This window comes from Schistocerca serialis, chromosome 2 (genome assembly GCF_023864345.2).
Source record: "Schistocerca serialis cubense isolate TAMUIC-IGC-003099 chromosome 2, iqSchSeri2.2, whole genome shotgun sequence".
NCBI lineage: Eukaryota > Metazoa > Arthropoda > Insecta > Orthoptera > Acrididae > Schistocerca > Schistocerca serialis.
Window position 1 is genome coordinate 311784350 of NC_064639.1, and position 23459 is coordinate 311807808.

Below are 23459 nucleotides of genomic sequence, written 5' to 3' on the forward strand. Positions count from 1 at the left end.
GCAAAATTAGGCCAGTAGCCCAACGTCTATGTGCTTTCTAAAACACAGTAAATAATTGAGCAATATCTTCATAAATAACATATTTCGGGTGTAAACAAAGACATAGATCAATAAATATATTTATTATCTTGCTGCTACCGTTTTTCGTGTTACTATGGAGTACTTATGGCCTGTCGCGATCGATAGTAATCGGCCACTTTGACCTCCAATAACTCATATACTATTCAAGTTACATGCCTGTAATTCATACCAATTTACATTTACACCAATAGCTTTCTAAAGGCATGTCGATCGACAAAATCGGATGAACCGTTTAGAGTTTGGAAATCCGTTGCTGGGTGTTACTTGTATAATTTACAGTCAGATACTAAACTTTAAACTAATAAAAGCACTCCGTCTTCAGGCCACAAGTGGCCCATCGGGACCATCCGACCTCCGTGTCACCCTCAGCTGAGGATGCGGATAGGAGGGGCGTGTAGTCAGCACTCCGCTCTCACGGTCGTTATGATGGTTTTCTTTGACCGGAGCCGCTACTATTCGGTCGAGTAGCTCTTCAGTTGGCACCACGAGGCTGAGTGCACCCCGAAAAAGGGCAACATCGCATGGCTGCCCGGATGGTCACCCATCCAAGTGCCGGCCACGCCCGACAGCGCTTAACTTCGGTGATCTGACGGGAACCGGTGTATCCACTACGGCAAGGCCGTTGCCCTTTAAATTAATAAAGATATTGAAAATCTATTCACACCATCAGAATCGTCGTGCAAATAATGATAATGTACATGTTTCTTGTTGAGGTATCACGATTCATCTGGCTACTATTAATTTCTGTACGAACTGTGAAATGTCTGCCATTAATGGTTCACCAAGTCCGCCATCTTTGGCACTCCCGGCATGTCTCCTTCATCGACACAGCGTCAGTACGGAATTCCCAGCCACGTGGTCCCTGGACCCTGGCTAACGTTCGGCTCCACGTGCCTGCCAATGAGCCACGGCCCAGCGAAAGGCCCCAGCGCGGCCACGCCAACTCCTTACTTAGAATATTTCCAGGGCCCCACAACTAGCACATTACCTCACACGCTTCCAATCTGTTATGGAATGGCCGTTACATACATCCTAACGTTTCACTGAATATGTCCCAGCAGGCTGCATATAATCGGGTGTTGTTGGTAGGTCGTTGTAGATAGCGTCTCTCAGCTTTCCTCACAAAATGTCTGCGGCGGTCAAATCTAGGGAACGGGCCAGCCAAGGTACATAACTTCTGTGTCCAGTCCAAAGAATTGGAAACAATTCGTGAAGACATGCTGTAGTACTTCTTACAATGTTGGTTGGACAGTCATCATTTTGGTACCACAGTTTCCTCCTAGTCTTCAGAGGAACGTCTTCTAGCATCAACATGTCAGGAGGCTGCGATACTTGTGCGCATTCTGTTTTCCGCCTATGAAAAACGTTGCTATGACCCAATGGTTCACTATCCTACACCACAAGTTTACACTTCACGGGCGCTGACGTGGTGCTTCGTGAACTCAAGTAGGAGTTCCTCCAGCGGAGACGAGACTCTTTTCGCGGAATAATGTTGAGAAAATTTAGAGAACCGACGTTTGTAGGTGACTACAGAACAATACTGCTGCCACCGCACATTTCGCGTAAGGACCACGAAGATAAGAGAAACTGCGTCTCGTACAGGTACTTATAGTCAGTCCTTTTTCCTTCAATCTATTTGCCAGAGGCACAGGAAAGGAAATGACTTGTAGTGGTGAAGGTACCTTCTGCCATAAGCCATACAGTGGTTTGCATAGTTTGCGGAGTATGTATGTAGATGTAGATTATCAAAGTTAGAAGTGGTGTTACACGATATTAGGTGGATGATTTTTGTCTGGTCTACTTATCTAAATAACACCGCAAACAATGTGATGAAGTTCGCGCACCATGCTGTTGTTTATACGAAAGTTGCAAAGCCAGAACATTACAGGAAAATGAAACGAACACCTGCATAAGAACCATGCTTGCAACATGGGCTCTCAATATCAGTTAATGTAACCTATTAAACAGCCAGAAAGATACATTATTGTTCAGCTATACTGATTTAGGTCAGTCTATGAAGAGAGAAGCAATGGCAAATCTCTAGAAGTATGCATCGAGAATGACCTGAAGTAGAACGACCACAGGAAACTACTGTAGGAGAAATCGATACCATATTGACATTCTCTGGAAGAATCAAAGGGAAATGCAGGTCACCTCCGAAAGAGATAACAGTGTTGCCGGCCGGTGTGGCCGTGCGGTTAAAGGCGCTTCAGTCTGGAACCGCGTGACCGCTACGGTCGCAGGTTCGAGTCCTGCCTCGGGCATGGATGTGTGTGATGTCCTTAGGTTTAATTAGTTCTAAGTTCTAGGCGACTGATGACCTCAGAAGTTAAGTCGCATAGTGCTCAGAGCCAGATAACAGTGTTGTTCAGTTTTTCTGTTTGGACGCTTACCGTGTAAGACTACATATCTACTTATATACTCCGCTAGCCACCAAGCGGCGTGTGGCGCAGGGCATAATTCACGCCAAAATCATATTTTCCCCCCTCTGTTCCACTCGCGGAACGCGCGACGGAAAAACGACTGTCTGAACGCCTCAGTACGAGCTCTAATTTCCCTTATATTTGAATGGTGGTCATTGCACGATTTGAAATTTGGTGGTAATAATATATGCTCTACATCCTCGGCGAAGATCGGATTTCCGAATCTGGTGAGCAGCCCCTTCCGTTTAGCGCGTCGTCTATTTGCAAGTGTGTCCCACTTCAAATTTTCAGTGAGATTTGTAACGCTCTCGCGATTGCTAAATCTACCAGTCACGAATCTTGCCGCTCTTCTTTGGACCTTCTCAGTCTCCTGAATCAGATCCAACTGGTAGGTCCCTTACATACGAACAATATACTAAAACTGGAAGAACTAACGTATTGTAAGCAATTTCCTTTGTTGAAGGACTGTATCGCTTCAGGATTCTACCAATAAACCGCAATCTACAGTTCGCCTTGCCCGTTATTTGTGTAATCTGATCATTCCATTTGAGATCATTTCGAATAGTCACACCCAGATACTTGACGGATGTTACCGCTTCCAGAGACTGGGCATTTATTTTGTACTCGTACATTATTGGGGATTTTCGCCTAGTTATACGCAGTAGGTTACACTAACTAATATTGAGAGATAACTGTCAGTCATTACACCACGCATTTATTTTCTGAAAATCCTCGTTGATTTGTTCACAACTTTCGTGTCATACTACTATCCTGTAGACTAAAGCGTCATCAGCAAACAGTCTAATGCCGCTATCAATACCATCAACCAGATCGTTTATGTAAATCGTAAATAGCAGCGGACCTATTACGCTGCCCTGGGGCACACCTGATGTTACGCTTGTTTCTCCTGAAGTCTTCCCATTCAGGACGACATACTGCTCTCTGTCAGTTAGGAAACTTTCTATCCTACCGCATATGTCATCCGATAGACCGCAAGCGAGCACTTTTTGGAGCAAGCGACAGTGCAGAACTGAGTCGAACGCCTTCAGAAAGTCGAGAAATATGGCATCAACCTGGGGGCCGGTATCTAGAGCCCGTAGTATATCATGCACAAAGAGGCCCAGCTGTGTCTCGCATGACATGACCGCTGTTTCCTAAAACCATGCTGGTTTATGCAGATGAGCCTCTTAGAGGCTAGAAAGGTCACGATGTCTCAACACAAAATACGTTCCATGATTCTACAACAAATCGACGTCAGTGAAATTGACCGGTAATTATGTGCATCCGATTTTCTACGCTTTTTATAGATTGCTGAGACCTGGGCCTTCTTCCAGTCTACCAGAAGAGATAGAGAAGACTGGAATAAGAACTGCTGGTCAGACTGCGCTTTAGCTTACTAACGCCGAAAGCGTTGAGTTTCTCATCGAACCCCAATGGCAGCCAAAGCCGTCGTGCATCACGCTGAAATATGTAGAGCATAAAAAGCACATATGCAACGTGGGTACGTGGAAGCATCTACCACGCTTACCGAGCACTAGTTATGACAGGGGCTTAGGTTGTGGGCTGTTGCTGACAGAATTCTACCGCTGCACACTTCTAAAAACCTAGTGTAAGTTCGCATGTCTTGAAAAGCAGTCATAACGGAACTACTTCCAAAGTACGCTTACTGGCATACAAACTCACAAAAATACAAGTTATTCTACATATGAGGTTTTTTAATGAGTCATTAACAACATAACAGCTTCATTAGCATAGAAATGGTGACGAAGCTACGCAAGACTTACTGACAAGGTTAGACCCTGCGAGCCATCTATTTCAACAAGCTTCGGTAGTCTTGTCAGGGTATATTGCTATTAGAGGCCTTAGTCTCTTTAGTATATACTTTCATTACTCGGGATACATGTCTGCTCACTTACCCTCGCGTCGTGGTGTCTGTGTATCCAATTTGTGCTTTCCATGTCGACTGCATCAATTCCTACCTTTATGTTTCCTATAGGCAAAATATAACACAATTTATAAATATGTGGGTCTGTGTCGCATCCAAGTTAATTTCTTTTAAATTTTGGCGTGCGCACACACACACACACACACACACACACACACACAAAAAGCAACGTACAACTTATTTTTGAGGAGGTAGCCTCTCATACTTGTTTACTGCAGCTAGAAAGACAGTTAAGAATATAGTACGACATGTTTGTTGAAATAAGATTTACGAACAATGTCGGGAATAAACAGAGATATAAATATTTAACGAAACACGTGTAATCCGTTTCCTACGGACCAATAGCAGCAGCTTCATGAAGCTCTTCTTCAATTGAAGTAATTTCATTATCATATGAATTGTTACCAGCTGCTTTTGATGAAAGTAAGACACTAAACGTTCCACCAGTTAATCTGTATTATTCCAAAGGATGTAGTCAACATGTAACTTGTCAGAATAACATTTCCAATCTTCATCTTAAATTTTATTTTTTTCTCACGGTTCATTAGACATTCCCGTCCCTGCACGTACTGGTTTTCTAGTTACCACCTTATAATCATTTTCATCGCTATCACTGGCGTTGTCACTCTGATGAACCTAGATTGTCTTCCACGTTTGTGACTGAATATTGTCCAGCAGCATATTGTTCTGGATACTGAAGTATCCTAATCAGAGGCTTTATGGTACAATATACTTGCAGCCTCTGTATGCATTTACGAGCCTGTAGGCAGTGTAATATTATTTAAAAGCATTAGTTAATTTGATAACTGTGAAGATTACGAGTTGCGTAATGTTTAGGATACTGTTCTACAGTTCCGGGATACGTTACGCTGTGAGTAACTAAAACATTTTCAACAATGTCCACTGGTGTGTTACCAGTCATCCAGCCACCTGGTGAGTCAAACCCGATACCACACACAGTGTCAAGAGTTTTTTCAGTTTATTGAAATATGAAGCTGGTAACAAGCTGACTGTTTTTCCTCTATTTTTCTTTTGTACCTTAGTTCATCTTATTCTTGAGTAGGAGACACCATCTTTCTCATAATCAGCTACAGATTCTTCCTTAACGTTGCTGCTACCAGGGATCACCACACCACCATTATCATCATCGTAAATAGCAGCCACAGCGGCAGTGAAAGTAGTTGTTTTTGTCTTGGATTGGAAACCCACATTTACATGCTGAAATCAGCGGCCTCATGGTTGACAATCAGTTTTAAATGTTTCTCCCAACAGAGCTGAAGCTACAGCTTTTATTATGTTTCGTCGAGCTTCCAGGATCTGCTTTCTAAGATTAATGTTCTTTTCAACAGAATTTCGAAGCATGTCGCGAACTGGTCACTGACCATCTCAGCCACTCTTAAATTATTGTGTCAATTTATTTTAATCCAAATGTGATTAGCGAAGGTAATACAATGTTGGTCTTAAAATAAGATCTAGTTTTAACCTCATAATTTTAATTTTAAGGTTTTAAGCAAGATTATTATGATAATGTTCATTCAGTGTCGCGCACCCTCCTTGCGCGTGCTACTAGTGCCAGATGCTTTCCTTACCCCAAGCACTGCGCTAGCTGTACATTGGTGTGGAAATACCAAATGACAACAGCCATGTTGTGATTGTTTTAATTATTATGAAAGTGATGTTTTATTCTTTCGGCTATATTTTAAGGCATCCCTGCTACAATATGTAACCCAGTAAGTATTAAGACTGTTTTGTATTCATATAGGTACAATAATAGCTCGTTAAGAATACAAAAAATTATTCAGACTTACTGGGTTACATATTGTGGCAGAGGTGCGTTAAAGTATAGCCGATGTATATATTCTTCATCACAGAATGATATTCATAATGTTCACTAGTTAGAACTGAAGCAATGAAGCACTCAAGATTAAGAAAAAAAACGAAAAGTGGATATCTTCTTAATTATGGTATTAACTTACCACAGAACTTCATACACCTAGCTAATCTTTCTGCAGTGCAGGAGTAAAGTAGGTGATATGACTAAAAAGAGGTGATATTGGTATAAAACCGTTAGACGAACGTTGCAGTGACCGAGGCATCAATTATGCAAGAACCCAGACAGTTTGTTAGACAGACATCGAGCCAGCTAGAATCTGGATGAAAAAATGTGGAAAATAATGAAAGTGAATGACGCTAAGTTCCGTGAAAAATTAGCTGTTTCAGTAGTGTCACTGGCACAGTGAAAGCTAGGGTTAAAATGGACAAGAGTATGAAAGAGAAGAAGAAGACTATAGGAAACGATTCGAAAAAATAACTTTAAAAAATCGAAAAATTTTATGATAAGAAAAAGAAGTTATTGAGATAGTTGTGCTGGAGGATTGGAATTCGATACTACTAAAAGGAAGACAAGCAGAACATGGAATGGTTGAAAGGAAAGAAAGACGAATCCGACTGTAGAATTTTGCACCGAATATAGTTTAATCACGGCCTACTCATCATGTTAGAAGTTGGTATACATCTAAGAGACCTAGATGCACTGGAAGCTTTGAGACTGATTATCTAATGGTGAGATAGACAATTCGAAACCACATTTTAACCTTAAGACATCTCCAGCGACAGATGTGGAGCCTTATCATAATTTATTGGTTATGAATGGCAAATTAAAACTGAAGAAATTGTAAAACGGTAGGAAATTAAGGAAATGGACCCTCCAAAAATTGTTGAAAGTTTTAGGGTCAGCATTAAGTCTTAAATGAAAGAAGGATACGAACACAGAAGGCAAATGGGTATCTTTGAGAGATGAGATACTGAAAGCAGCAAAGGATGAAATCGGTAAAAAGACAAGGACTAGTAGAAATCCTTGGATAACACACTAGATACTGAATTTAACTGATAAAAGGAGAAAATGTAAAAACTCAGCAAGCGAAGCATGCAAATGGATATATTAAAGAGGAGATTGCCAGAAAACGCAAAATGGCTGAGCAGGCATTGTTAGAGGACAAATGCAAGGTTGTAGAAGCATGCGTGAGTAGGAAAAGATAGATCCTACGTACAGAAATTACAGAGACACTTCGAGGAAAGAGAACCTGCTGTACGAATATCCAGAGCTCAGACTGCAAAGCAGTTCTAAACAATGAAGGGAAAGCTGAAAGATGGATAGAATATTTAGAAGAGTCATACAAGGCAAATGAGCTAGAAGGTATATTATAGAAATGAAAGAGGAACTAGTTAAATGTGATATCAGAGGTATGATATGGCCAGAAAATTCTGGAAAAGAGCACTGTTAGGCCTATGTGGTAACAGGCCAAAATTACTGGTATTTTTCGGAGACCCAACCATGACAATATCACACTACTCGGAATGTAAGATGAATGAGACAGGCTAAATACCCTGAGACTTTAAGGAGTATGTAATAGTTCGAATTCCAAAGACACTGGATCGTCGGTTTAGTAAGTCACAGTTGCAAAATACTATTGTGGATTATTTATGGAAGAATGGGAAGGCCGGTGGAAACTGACATTGGAAAAGGTTAGTTTGTCTATTGCATAACAGTTGGTGTACATCTCAGAAATAACAGCAAGGCTTAGGTCTGATAGATTATAAGGTTTCATAATACATCACCATGTTTATACTCTATTCGAGTAAATATTTTTTATTTTGAATTCATATCCTTCATAATGCAATTTAGCGCTTGTTATATGCTATCCTTAAAAATAATAACTTATGCCTACATTTTATGATGATGATTTTGTGTGTGTGTGTGTGTGTGTGGGGGGGGGGGGGGGGGGGGAGGGTGGGCTTACATGTGCTACGATGCACAGCCCTGGCATCCATTCCCTCCCACCTCCTTCCCCATCCCCACCACTGCAACATTGCTTCGATATCATGGGAATGGTGCTCAGCTGGGTCTGTATATGTTATGTGTGCGCTTTCCCTGAGCCAGGAGCCCCATTGACAAACTACTGGATGTCTTGATTTGTCCTTGGGAGAATAGCAAAGACTTGCAGTCAGTATGATTTTAAGCCTATTCATCCCAAAGTGACAGTTGTTGGTCGCCATAGGTAACCAAGGCTTGTAAAATTTTGAGTGAAACGTATAAAAATTGTGAATAGATTAGATACTATGCAATTTTGGCTACGCTATTTTGACGATTAGCTTGAGAATTTTTTCCATTTCAGAATGCAACTGGAAAAAAGTCCTAGTGAAATGGATCCTTTTCAGGTAGATGATAATTAAGGTGTGTAGCCCACTGTATTTCGAAAGCTAATGAGGCTTTGTAATGGAAAAGCAAGTATGTTTCAAATAAATCGGAAATTGTTTTTTATCGGATAACACACTAGGGATCCATGACAGTGGAATGGTAAAGCCAACATCTCGCTTGGTGGAATATTATTGTTTCTGCAGTCCTTCAAAAATGGCATTTGCGCAAAGTGTGAGGGATTTGACTCAGAGAAGGCTGTAACCGTACGCGACAGTAGAGCATTTTGGCCAAGAGTAAGCTTCATTCTTTCCGTTGTTGTTAGGCTTTCAACAGCATTTTGGAAGGGATTCAGTCATTTGATTATGAAGATAGGCTATCAATAAAAATTATTCTTTTCAAACTAACAAATAAATACCTCTTAATCGATATGTAGGACAACCATCTCTTTGTGGATATGCTTCTCTAGGAAGCTTGATTTTTATTATCCTTTGTTAAGTCATTTTCAAGTCTCACTACAACCGTTGAGACATAAAAGAACTCTCTGGACTTAATCGGCACAGTGATGTTTCGAAGTAAAAGTCGGAAAATCAATGAATTTTTGTTTTTCAGCTAATACATTTCGTGTCGACGGAAAGGAGGTGGCTACATGGCGACGATCCAAAATCTCAATCTTCTAAAGAACATGTGTCAGTGCACTATAATAACGTGTCGTAATCACGTTCATGTATACAGTCGGTCGTTCAAAAATATTTCGGGCTCTCTGGCAAACGTACTACTTTGATGAAGAAAAAGCAGTGAAAGGACACCATTTATCAGTATCAAGATCTCCGACGAAAGAACCCTTAATTTCATTGCCATAATCTAAGACACACAGAATAAGACGTCGTCTTAACCACAGCCCACATCTCCTTTGTCACGGACGAAGATAGTCGTTCTTCGCGACCCATGCCAACTAAGCCACTTTTAAGCAGATTTAAGCACTTACTCAGTCGCGCGATAGCAGGAACTGTGTGTCGTTTAGTGACGCCTTCGGGAACAAAAGGTGTTGGTGGCCTCTGCTGTTGGACACGGAAGTCTATATACTAGCCTTCACCCTTTCGTCGTAGTAGCGACCTGTGGCTGCAAAGAGGTTTAATGGTGCAAGAAACGAATCACTTCTTCTTGCTAAGACGTGATGATGAAATCAAAAGTCACGTAATTACGAAGAACTTGTTTGTTTGTACCGTGATGGTAGTAGAGCGGCGTGACGTAGTGGAGACCTGTGCACGAGGATGCTACAGAGTACTTGGAACAGATAACGTGGCACAAGAAGACATCAGCAAAGAGAGCCAAAGTTCAAGGATACTATAAGAATCTTGTCACGACCAAGAGCAATGACTAAGCACTGATTGATGGCACGCTGACGCCTCTGAACGAGAAATAAAACTTTGGCCGACAGACTGGTTTGCCACACAAGGCAGGCCTCTGGGGACAAGGGTGAATCGTCCAGTGTGACTCAAGAGCAGTGGTCTTCTAACTGCGGCCCGCGGGTTGCATGCGGCCCCGGTCAAGTATTCGTGCCGCCCGGGGTGGCCGAGCGGTTCTAGGCGCTACAGTCTGGAACCGCGTGACCGCACGGTCGCAGGTTCGAATCCTGCCTCGGGCATGGATGTGTGTGATGTCCTTAGGTTTAAGTAGTTCTAAATTCTAGGGGACTGATGACCTTAGAAGTTAAGTCCCACAGTGCTCAGAGTCAAGTATTCGTGCGGAAGCGATTCTCAGCCGCATTTTATAACCAGAACGAAAAATACTCCTATCATAGCACAAAAAAAGGCGAATAGGTCCTGATCGGAGTTAGGGAAGTAAAAGAAAGGAACTAGCTTTTCGACTTATCTGGCACCTTCAAAGATGTATAAATCAAAACACCTCCACATTCGCGCATTTTTACATGGTATCCTTCGTATCCATGTTACGTAAAATAATGCATCATGTCCAGTAAAGTAACATGGTACATGATGTCAGGTCGTATAACTCGACATGTGCCATCATCTCATCCAACATGACATTTGTCATATCATGGAACATGAAACAGTGTGTCATTAAAATTTAGGATGCATGCATTACCACTATGCCCACTATGGGATACTTCCTATTGTAAATGCATCCTACTCTATAGAAGCACATAAATATGTATCTGTTTCTTCTTACACCCCTTACCATACATGTATGAAGGAGTGGGTGTAAGGGAGCTTACTGCACTGGGTAAGTAGGGTTAACTCGTAAAAAAGCACGAATACGTCACGGTGTTTTGATTTAACGTCTCTGAAGCTACAAGATAAGCCGAAAGGCTAGTTCCCTTCTTTTACATCCCTAACTCTGAGCAAGGCCTACTCGTCTTTTCTGTACAACGACACAAACATTTTTCATTCTGGATCCCAATTTTTAATTCTACCACGAAATGTTGCAACAAGCATTCCAAATAATGTACACAGGCCGAAATAGGCAAAAAACTGCGAATCCATGTAAGCACGACAAATTTTCAGTCCTCTGCGAAAAATAATATTATTAAGCTTGTTTTATCCGAAAATTAATTTTCTGCAAGGTAGCATAGTACTTTTTGAAGATTTTACGTGCATTTCATGTGTAGCTTTTGACTGCTCTATCGAGGAAACGAATAAAACGTCTGCGAAACAACAACATGACCATTAACTGGTTCAAATGGCTCTGAGCTCTATGGGACCTAACTTCTGAGGTCATCAGTCCCTTAGAACTTAGAACTACGTAAACCTAACTAACCTAAGGACATCACACCCATCTATGCCCGATGCAGGATTCAAACCTGCGACCGTAGCGGTCGCGCGGTTCCAGACTGTAGCGCCTAGAACCACTCTGCCAATTCGGCCGGTGACCATTAATTGCATGTATTTGTCTATCTTCTTACAAAATTTAAACCGATTAGAAGAAGTTCGAAACGTAGAAATGGCACGCGTAAAAAGTTCACAAGTTTTTGGAAGTAAAATCCGAATGAAGCTACATTTTACAAGTTTTCAATTTTATCTTAAGAATGCATTTTTTATCTATTTCATTCACTTTTAACCGTTTCCGCGAATTCATTTCACGTAAGAAAGCTCTTTGAGTGCTACTTTTAGCTCGACTTAAACCACTGTACCTCGACAACGGATAAAGATTATTGTAAAAGAATTTCTTTTTGACTTCATTCATTTAGGACCCCTACCTTCGTGCAAAGTGTGAAACGATTCGTACAAGTTTGAAGTATAGAAGTGGCGCGGTTTAAAAACCTCCTGAAAAAAAGTGCTTATTTGCATGTTTTTGCACGAAAAAGTCGAACGGTGTAAATAAATATGGTGTCATTGGCTGGATGCTAATTTCAAAAACTTAAAATCTGTTGCAAAAGAAACTCCTACAATTTGCCTGGGCGCCAGCTCCGGTTCGTCGTTCAAACCTTGCTTAGTATAATGTAGCATAGCTACAGGAAGACAAATGTTCGAATGGCTATACAAGTGGTCACTGGTCCGGATTAAACCAAAAACTTTTTATCCCTCCCTCCCGCCCCCCCCCCCCACCCCCCTGTCAAACTGCGAGTAGTTACAGCACTGATCACTTTTCCCAATATTTCAAAGCAATGGAAATTTTACGAAGAAATATTGTCTGTTTTTGAAAAAAAGTTTTATTTAAAGAGCAAAGATTTAACACTACTGCTATGGGGAATTGATATGCTCCATTTTTAGCCTGTTTATTAATAAAACACGGAATATAAGGTCTGTTGTAATCGACACCAAGCCAATACAGATTAAGATCGGTTACTCAGCGCTACAATATTGGTATCGGTGTAAACCGGTCGGTTTTTCCCATCTCTAGACTTGGACAGAGATGAGTGGCGGTGGGACGAGACGGCTACGGAGTATCGGGGACCACGTGAAGCGGGCGGCCGTTTTTTCACGGGCAGGCGACGTCCGGGAGAAACCGCTGTCTGGTAGCGCTCTCTGGACCTTGGCCGACATGGCTGAACACAGTACGGGCTGCGCAACGCAGCGCAGCTTTCTGGGTCGCCGGCCGTGGGTTCCGGGTTCGCGACGCTCCACCCTGCCGCACTCCGCTACGACAGAGTTTGTCAGCACCGAGGTGTGTATTGAAGCGCAGTTACTGTTACCCCGTAGCCTGTAGCCATGATGATAGACGTGGCTGGAGTTTTCATTTGCGAGGCTTGCATAGACGTTCCTATAAATCCTTCACAGACAATAGTCGCAGTAGACTGGAGACATGGACAACAAAACGAGAAACGAAAGGCTGCCTTCAAGGATCTTTATGGGACCTGTATTCTGTGATGTTAAAAATGTAGGGGAGTGCAGGTCACGTTTACGCAGAGCATTTTTCCCGCAAACCATTCTTGCTAGAGTGCTACCGACAATGGAAGATACGTACTGCCACCTGCCGAGGGTCTCACAAACTTCACGGCACCAGTTGAGTGAACACCTTATCCCAACGAGCAAATCTGTGTTTTTGTTACTCAAATATCAAAGCTCGTATGGAGCATACCTTTCAGAATTAGCAACAGATAAACAGTAACAGGAGATTATTCTACTTTACAATGTACACTTGTATAATTGGAATGCCTGGAAGTTACTACTGTAGTTCTTAAACTAATTGGAAGGTGGCGGTGCGTTACATTTACTCAGTTCTGGTGGAGAACGTTTACGAACTATTTTGCTCTCTCTTCCTAAGTAATGCTCCAGTCAAAGAAACTTTAAGAGAACAGCAGTTGGAAAAGAAATCTAAATGAGGAAGGCACAGGACAATAAAAGATAGAAATTCCCAAAAACCTGTCTGAACCAAATGAATCTAAAGCCGAAAGAGTTAATTGTGTGAGAGAAAGGACCGGTGGCCTATTGGCGCTGACACGGTACCTCAGCGTGTACGGTAGAGGGCTGGTTGCTCTCTGCAACGAAAAAACTGAGTGAAGTACTCAACACCAACAGGTGCCATGTGACGTCCCCCTATACCAAATGGCGAGACCAATAACGATCAAAATAAGAAAAAGAGAAAAAGAGGAGTAGTGTCTTTGATTAGAAATCAATGTGCCGTCGGTCCCGCGTTCGAACTATGCCACAACTTGAATTTTGAATAAAAATCGTCAGCAATGGCGACCCAAGACTTCCACCTTAAGAAGTCACCTTCATTCAATCAATGGCCTTGTCAGAGAGGGCGGAGGATCGGACAGAGGTTTAGGGCATTCTCCTGCCCTTGACGTTGGAAACTACCCCTATAGGCTAAAGAATCAGCAATGATCAACAGTATTAGGATGCATAAGGCAACGTAAATCACTGCATTAAAGACACATAATATGTATCCACAGGACGTGTGGCATGCAATTAAAAAAGTGTCATGATGGTATCTCCATTGGCAAAAGATTCCAGACTAGTCATTCATTCGTATCTGAGGGAGGGAGGAGACTGCCAAGAGGCAGGTGACCATGAGATTTAGTAATCAGTTGAAGGATAATATTCTAAGAGGAATGTCAGGAGTTTGAACGTGGTAGCGAAGCTAATGAATATGAAAAGGGATATGCTAAGGCTCAGTCTACTCATGGATATATTGGGGTCAGAGAAGTGAAATGGAAAAAGACAAAGATTTCTGCTCAGGTGAGCAGAGGGTGTTATCAACAGCAGCAGAAAACGGTATAACGGGAGTAGGATTCGTTATGAATAGGAAGCTAGGGCAGACGGTGAGTTACTGTGAACAATTCAGTGATAGGGTTGTTCCCATCAGAATTGACAACAAACCAATACCGAGATCGATAGTTCAGGCGTACAGGCCGACGTCACGTGCTGAAAATGAAGAGATAGGTATATTACATGAGGACATTGAGCGGGTAATTCACTATGGAAAGGGAGATGAAAATTTAATAGTCAAGGGGAACTGGAATGCGGTTATAGAGGAAGGAGTAGAGGAAAGGGTTATAGAAGAATATGTGCTTGGCGTTTGGAATGAGAGAGAAGAAAAACTAAGTGAGTAGTGCAATAAATATCAGTTAGTAATAGCAAATACTCTGTTCAAGAGTCACAAGGGGAAGAGGTATACCTGGAAAAGGCCAGGAGACACGGGAAGATTTCAGTTAGATTACATCATGACCAGACAGAGACTCTGAAATCAGATATTGGATTGTAAGGCGTACCCAGGCGTAAATATAGATTCAGGTGACAAATGGTAATTTTGAAAGTACGCTGAAGTTTAAGAGACAAGTCAGGAACAAACAGTGCTCAAAGAAGTGGGATACGGAAGTACCTACTAAGGAATGAAGAGCTATGCTTGAAGTTCTCTGAGGCTATATGTACCGCGATGATGAATAGCTCAGTACGCAGTTGAGTTGAAGAGATCTGGACATCTCTAAAAAGGGAAATCACAAAAGTAGGTAACTGGGAAGAAACCATGGTTAACAGAATAAATACTTCAGCTTATTGACGAAAGAAACAAGACAATAGTGCTAATGGAAATCCAGGAATACAGAAATACAAGTCACTTAGGAATGAAATAAATACGAAGTGTAAGGAAGATAAGGCGAAGTGGCTGCATGAAAAACGTGAAGAAATCGAAAAAGAAACGATTGTCGGAAGGACTTAGTCACCACATACCAAAGTCATAACAATCGTCGGTGAAATTAAAGGCAAGGATGTTAACATTAAGAGTGCAATGGGATCACACTGTTAAATGCAGAGAGAGAGCGTATGGGTGGAAAGACTACATTCAAGGCCTCTTTGAGGGGAAAGACTTGTCTAATGAAGTGATACAAAAAGAAATAGGAGCCGATACAGAGGAGACCGGGGATCCAGTATTAGAACCAAAATTTTAAAGAGCTTTGGAAGACTTAAGATCAAGTAAGGTGGTAGGGATACATCACATTCCATAGGAATTTCTGAAATCATTGGGGAAAGAGGCAAGAAAATGACTGTTTACGTCGTTGTGTAGAATGTATGAGTCTGGCGATATACCAGCAGACTTCCGGAAAAACATCATCCACACAATTCCAAGTTGCTGACAAGAATAATATACAGAAGAATGGGAAAAAATTGAAGATCTATTAGATGACGATCAGTTTGGCACCAGTATGGGAGATCCGACGTTGTGGTTCATAAAGGAAGCAAGACTAAAGAAAAATCAAGACACGATCATAAGATTTGTCGACGTGGAAAAAGCGTTTGACAGTGTGAAGTAGTGCAAGATGTTCAAAATGCTGAGGACAATAGGGGTAAGCTATAGGGAAAGACGGGTAATATACAATATGTACAAGAACCAAGAGGGAACAGTAAGAGTGGAAGGTGAAGAACGAAGTGCTCGGATTAAAAAGGTTGTAAGACAGGGATGTAGTCTCTCGCCCCTGCTATACATCTAACAAGCAATGACGGAAATAAGTGAAAGGTTCAACAGTGGGATTAAAATTCAAGATGAAAGTATATGAATCATAAGGTTCGCCGATGACATTACTATCCTCAGTGACAGTGAAGAAGAATTACAGGGTCTGCTGAATCGAATGAACAGACTAATGAGTACAGAATATGAGCTGAGAATAAATTGAAGAAAGACGAAAGTAATGAGAAGTAGCAGAAATGAGAACAGCGAGAAATTTCTGCAGAGGAAGACAGAGACTGGAATACATCCAACAAACATCCAGGAAGTAATTGATGAGCTATGTTGCAACTGCATTTCTGAGATGAAGAGGTTGGCACGGGAGAGGGAGACTGATGACTTAGAGGGAGAGAGAGAAAGAACTGATAATAGCATAATAACATTGCTAAATGTAACAACAAGGAAAAGTATTTATAGGCCTACTTTCGATTTCATCGTTGGTGTTGTGCTCAAATGTTTCACATGGTAACACACCACGCTCCCTGTCTTCTGCCATCCTCTTTACGGCTCCCTTTATGTCTTCATCACCTTCTTCTCCAGTTCCTCTCACAAACTAGTCCTTCCGAAGCGTCTGTTAGCAAGCACTCCCGTCTCAAGGAATATTCCAGTCAGTTCGTCTTCCTTTCTCTTATAACCCGCAGCAGACTATTGAAGAGGATGGGAATTGCCTTTGCAATTACTGTTTGAGACGTTGGAACTAATCAAAAAGAAATCATGAGGGGTTCATTGTTTTAGAAGTAAAAGGCAAGCTCACGACGAGTATTCCACAGAAAACACATTATTTTTTTGCGCATAAATTGCAACTCAGGCAAATGATGAATAGGCCTTTAATTTACATTCACAGTTCTATGTAGGACATAATATGCTAACAGGTAGTTGTTCACTAAAAGATTTGTTTACTGCCAGTAAAATTTTTGTATTTCTCTGTGTTAATTGATGGACGTAAGCCTGTAATTTTGTTTACTGCCCATAAAACATATTTTGAAAATTTTAGTAGTGTGTTTTGTTTCCTCATTATTGTGTTCTACGGTACGAGTAAAAGTGCCCCCATAGGTGCGTAAATTTGCCTCATAACCGTGGCACGTTTATGCACGCGTCATAAGCCTGTATGAAATTATTTTGCACACTTTAATACAATGCTGAGTTAGAAGTATATATACCACTTTATGCTTTACTATTCTAAACAGGTCTTGGGACTAAATAATTTTAAACACGATAAACCCAACCTAAAAAAAAAATCTACTGTAAAATGTCGCATGCTATTTTTGGCTGGGATATCACACGGAGTGGACTCAGTCACCTGTCGGAAAGGATGTCCTTCCTTCGCGCCCATTGGCTCATTCCTTGCGGATGTGTGAGTTGTGTCGTATATATATTTTAAGGTACAGATGAGTATAATAGATGGATAAGAAAACAACTAATATTATAAAAGCGACCCTTACGAATACATTTTCGAAAGTTAAATTTATGGGCGAACTACCGGAACCCTTTGAAATAAAAACGGGATTGCGACAGGGTGATGGGCTCTCACCGTTGCTGTTCAATTGTGCTCTTGAGAAAGTAGTCAGAGAATGGAACACAAATATTAAGAGTGGTATAAGACTGGGTTGCAAAAAGAAGAACATTAAAGTAAATTGCATTGCTTTTGCAGATGATATGGACCTGTTTGCTGAAACAATGGAAGAAGCACGGGAGCAAATCCTTGAACTAAAGAAACAAGCAGCTAAAATTGGTCTTCACATCTCCTCTGAAAAAACTAAGATATTGACAAACATCAAGCACTCATGTAAATACCTCAAAGTTCAAGAACAGAAGATTGAAATAGTAAAAGAATTCAAATATCTCGGAGAATGGATTACTTGGTGATGTGTCGATAGAAGTGCCGACACAGTGTTATTTTGAGGGGGCCGATAGGCACGCTATCTAACGCAGACGGACGTGAATTCTGGAACAAGATACGTTATGACTGCTATCAAGAAAATAAGTAGCTTTGGAATATACTTAACTTTAATGACTCCTTGTGATACATCTCTCTTGACTATACAAATGCGAGTCGTAAGATACATGCACTGTTACAATTGGCGCCTTGCTAGGCCGTAGCCATGGACTTAGCAGAAGGCTATTCTAACTGTCTCTCGGCAAATGAGAGGAAGGCTTCGTCCGTATGGTCGCTAGCAATGTCGTCCGTACAACTCGGGCGAGTGCTCTATCGTATCTCGAGACCTGCCTTGTGGTGGCGCTAGGTCTGCGATCACACAGTGGCGACATGCGGGTCCGACATGTACTAAATGGACCGCGGCCGATTTAAGCTACCACCTAGCAAGTGTGGTGTCTGGCGGTGACACCACACTTGGAATGGTGGGGAAAGCAAAGCAATGGAATCCAGAAAAAATAAACTTGAATTGGCCTTCCAACTAACAAAAAATACATACAACAAAAAATCCCTTTCATGGGGGTCCAAAATTACACATTACAAGACAGTGATTAAGCCAGAAGCACTGTATGCAGCAGAAACACTTAACATGAATTTCAAAGGCCAAATGGAGAAACTTGATATAAAGGAAAGAAAAATTTTAAGAAAAATCATTGGGCCAAAATTTCAAGACAATAAGATTATATACATTAAAAATGAAACTCTCTACAAGAAAATTGAAAAACTTTCAGATTCTATGCGAAAAAGGAGAATAAATTTTTATGGTCATCTTCTCAGAATGAATTCCAACAGATTAACTAAACAAATCTTTGACTTCTTCCGTAACCGAAAAACGAAGCCCAACTGGTTTAAAGAAACTGAGAAAGACCTAGTGGAATTAAATATTTCAGAAAATTCACTTATTGATCGAACTGCTAAATTAATTACTAAAGATGAAAACATAAGGTTCCAAGACAAATCCACACAAAAGTCCAAATCCTTCATCTCGGAAGAAGAGAGGAGAAGAAGATCAGAAAGAATGAAGAAATACTGGGCCCTATGAAAAGAACAACGCACAAAGAAATGATTGATCCAGCGTACCCCAAAGAGGGTGAAACGAAAGAAGAAGAAGAAGATGGCGGTATAGCATCATGTTGCATGATGCCCAGTGCCGGAACATAGCTTACGCCTCTCGAGTAGTCCGCAGCTCGTCTTCTAGTGGCTAGCGTGCTGCCTCTGGATCAGGGGGTCCCGGGTTAAATTCCCTGCAGGATCGAGGATTTTCTCCACCCTGGGAATGGATGTTTGTGCTGTCCTCAGTATTTCATCATCATTCGGGAAAGTAGTGAGACTGGACAGTGAAAAGTTTGCGAATTTTTACGGGCGCTGATAACCGCATAGTTGAGCGCCCCACAAATCAAGTACACTATGTTCTCAAAAGTATCCGGACCCCTGGCTGAAACAACAAACAAGTTTGTGGCGCCCTCAATCAAATGGTTCAAATGGCTCTGAGCACTATGAGACTCAACTGCTGAGGTCATTAGTCCCCTAGAACTTAGAACTAGTTAAACCTAACTAACCTAAGGACATCACAAACATCCATGCCCGAGGCAGGATTCGAACCTGCGACCGTAGCGGTCTTGCGGTTCCAGACTGCAGCGCCTTTAACCGCACGGCCACTTCGGCCGGCCGCCCTCAATCGGTAATGCTGGAATTCAATAAGTGTTGGCCCACTCTTAGCCTTGATGACAGCTTCCACTCTCGCAGGCATCCATTCAATCAGGTTTCTTGGGGAATGACAGCACAGTCTTTGCGGAGTGTGCACTGAGGAGAGGTATCGATGTCGGTCGGTGAGGCCTGGCACGAATTCGGCTTTCCAAACCATCCCAAAGGTGTTCTATGGAATTCAAGTGAGGACTCTGTGCAGGCCAGTCCATTACAGGGATGTTATTGTCGTGTAACCACTCCGCCACAGGCCGTGCATTATGAACAGGTGATCGATCGTGTTGAAAGATGCAACCGCCATCCCCGAATTGTTCTTCAACAGTGAGAAGCAAGAAGGTGCTTAAAACATCAATGTAGGCCTGTGCTGTGATAGTGCCACGCAAAACAAAAAGGGGTGTTGGCACTACACACGCTGGCAGATGACGTTCACTGGGCATTCGCCATACCCACACCATCCCATCGGATCGCCACAATGTGTACCGTGATTCCTCACTCCACACAACGTTTTTCCACTGTTCAACTTTCCAATGTTTATCCTCCTTACACCAAGCGAGGCGTCGTTTGGCATTTAACGACGTGATGTGTGGCTTATGAGCAGCCGCTCGACCATGAAATCTAAGTTTTCTCACCTCCCAGCTAACTGTAATGATACTTGCAGTGGATCCGGATTCAATCTGAAATACCTGTGTGATGGTCTGGATAGATGTCTGCCTATTGCACAATACGACGCTCTTCAACTGTCGGCGGTCTCTGTCAGTCAACAGATGAGGTCGGCCTGTACGCTTTTGTGCTGTACGTGTCTCTTCACGTTTCCACTTCACTATCACATCGGAAACAGTGGACCTAGGGATGTTTATAAGTGTGGATATTTCGCGTGCAGACGTATGACGCAAGTGACACCCAATCACCTGACCACGTTCGAAGTCCGTGAGTACCGCGGAGCGACCCGTTCTGCTCTCTCACGATGTCTAATGACTGCTGAGGTCGATGATATGGAGTACCTGGTAGTAGGTGGCAGCGCAATGCGTCTATTATGAAAAAATATGTTTTTGGGGTGTACGGATACTTTTGATCACATAGTGTATCATCATCATCGTCTCGAATAACCGCAAGAGGGCCGTCAAATTTCACTCACCAACAGACGGACGGACCGTCAACAACACAGTCACACTTCCTCTGTTTCTGAGACGTTACGTAGAAGTTCAGAATTGATCCAGGGCTCTGGTGCAAAGATTGTTGATCAGGAACTTTAATCCATCAACTCTCCTCCCCTTTCTGGCCAGATGTAGGCAGTGAAAAATTCCTTCAGCAGAATGTTTCAAAGCTGCTGACCTCCGAGTCGAGCACCATCGCACAAGCTTGCGTTAACGACCAAGACTACTTTTTTCATTTATTTTTGGGCTTCCAAACCTTTGCAGACCATCCTTGCGCTCTCAATATGTTGGAGCTTCTTGAGCTTTACTATCGTGAAAACTGTTTTGAGATGAAATGATGCAGTGGTCTCGGTCACGCACATAATTTCATGTGCAACTTAAATGTCGCCATTAAACAACTATCAAAATAATTTTCTGTAGCATTTATTGCCATGTCTGCACATTCTTCTCACATAACTGATTTCATCGTGTCATGTCTTCACAGTCTTCTCACATAACTGACTTCATCGTCACCGTTGCAAAGCATTTGATAGATTATTGCATGAAATCGGTTCTCTGTCTTGCTTATTTTGTTGTCAGGCTACACAGGTTTCTGGCATATTTTCTTTTTTTATTGAGGGATACTGGAAACGATAGAACAGAGCGAAAATGTCGCTAGCGTCGTTGCATATGCTGATGACACCCTCATAGTAATTACTGCATAGTTTGCACTGCAGAAAGAACAAAAATGTAACAGAATTCTGTGATTCAGCATGATGTGTACAAAACAAACTGCGGATTGCCCCAAGCAAGACTGTCTGTATGTTGTTGAAGGGACAGTTGTGAAAAACTGTGAATCCTTGAACTAGTACAGAAGATAGTTGGTGTTCCAATTAGTAGGAAAGTGGTAAATCTATATTTTGGGATCTTCCTTGATGAAGATAGAAACTACAATACCGACATTTCTGAAGTCTATCACAAAGCCTCTAAACTTATGCGCAAAACAGCCACTATGGCAAAAAAAATTGTGTTACCACAGAATCTCGTTAAACTTTACTATGATGCCATACTCACGGCTGCAGTCAGTTCCGGTGCAAGTGTGCTGCAGTTCAAACTTCAGCAAGTGAAACCTGGTCAGGTGCTCCGAAGAATCCCTACAGTACAACGTCCTTATAAGGATCCACGATGCATATCGGGCATCGTCGACAAAATGACTCTATGTTACTCGGATTGTATCCAGTCGACCTAGAGATCAGAAGAAGTGCCAAATATTCGCGCTAAAAAGACAATTTTGAAAAAGTAAAGGAAACAACTGGTAAACGAAAAACCGACAGGAAAGAAATAAAAAGATGGATGATTGATGACTGACAACGAATTTGGAACACTATCAGTATATAGCATTCCACCATACTTTGGGGAACGTGTGAAAATGAGACACCTGATTCCTTCGACCGGGCTCACATGTTGACGGGGCAGGGACCTTATCCAAACTGTCTCCGTAGTTTCAATGTAAGAAGCGAAGCTACATGAGATTGTGGAGGGAACACTTGAACGTATAGTGACAGATGGCCTTGAACGAAGGTCCTCAGGTGAAGCAGAAACAGACAGTTTAAGAGTTCGTCGTCTGCATGATATTATACGTAAGAGAGAACCATGTGCTGTATGTTAATCGTCAGAGAGTAAGAGAACATGAAGCTCGGTAATGTCCGACAGCAATGCTTCACTGTAGAGCCAACATTAAACGAGACAGTGCAAAGAAAAGATGGCATTGGCACAAAGTGCATTGTGCACCCAGCATGTACCAGCAGTCTCCTGAGTACCTGAGTAGTACCAGCGATTCCGGCCTGATGCGGACTGCAGCAGAGAAATGTCACGTCAGCAGGGTCTGCGGTGCCAGACAAAGGAGAGGACCTCAGTGAAATCCGATGGATGACATCCCACGAGCCAGAAACATGATCAGTGTGAACATCTACCGGAAGGAAGGAGGCCACGCTTTACGAATCCGACGCCGAGTGGGCGTTGGTCGATACATGGAAGAAGACAGATGCCCGGAACCCAATCAAGTTGAAGCATCCAAACATGACGTGGAAGACACTGTGGGAAAATACTCATTCATCGGAAGTGGCTTCAACATGCTATAATGTTGTGAACAGTACAGTTGCAACTAACGAACAAATTGATCAGGTGCGAGTAGGGCTCGTGAACTGAGGTGATGGTGGTGGTTAGTGTTTAACGTCCCGTCGACAACGAGGTCATTAGAGACGGAGCGCAGGCTCTGGTTAGGGAAGATTGGGAAGGAAATCGGCCGTGCCCTTTCAAAGGAACCATCCCGGCATTTGCCTGAAACGATTTAGGGAAATCATGGAAAACCTAAATCAGGATGGCTGGAGGCGGGATTGAACCGTCGTCCTCCCGAATGCGAGTCTCGTGAACTGAGGGTTCCGTCATATATATATATAGGTGTGTGTGTGTGTGTGTGTGTGTGTGTGTGTGTGTGTGTGTGTGTAATTCATCCATCCTGAAAATCGAGACTCTCAACTATTTTTGCCTGTTTTCGGTATATATAACGTCAAGATATCGGTCACGGGAATTACAAAACCGTATCAAACTCTCTACGGTAGTTCTTCAAGCTAGTCCTGAA

At 42.2% G+C, this 23459-nt stretch overlaps 1 pseudogene; it reads right to left on the reverse strand.

Annotated features, from left to right (window-relative positions):
• Positions 1-590: 590 nt before the first annotated feature.
• LOC126459497 (5S ribosomal RNA) lies at positions 591-708 on the reverse strand (annotated as a pseudogene).
• Between the last annotated feature and the right edge of the window lie 22751 nt (positions 709-23459).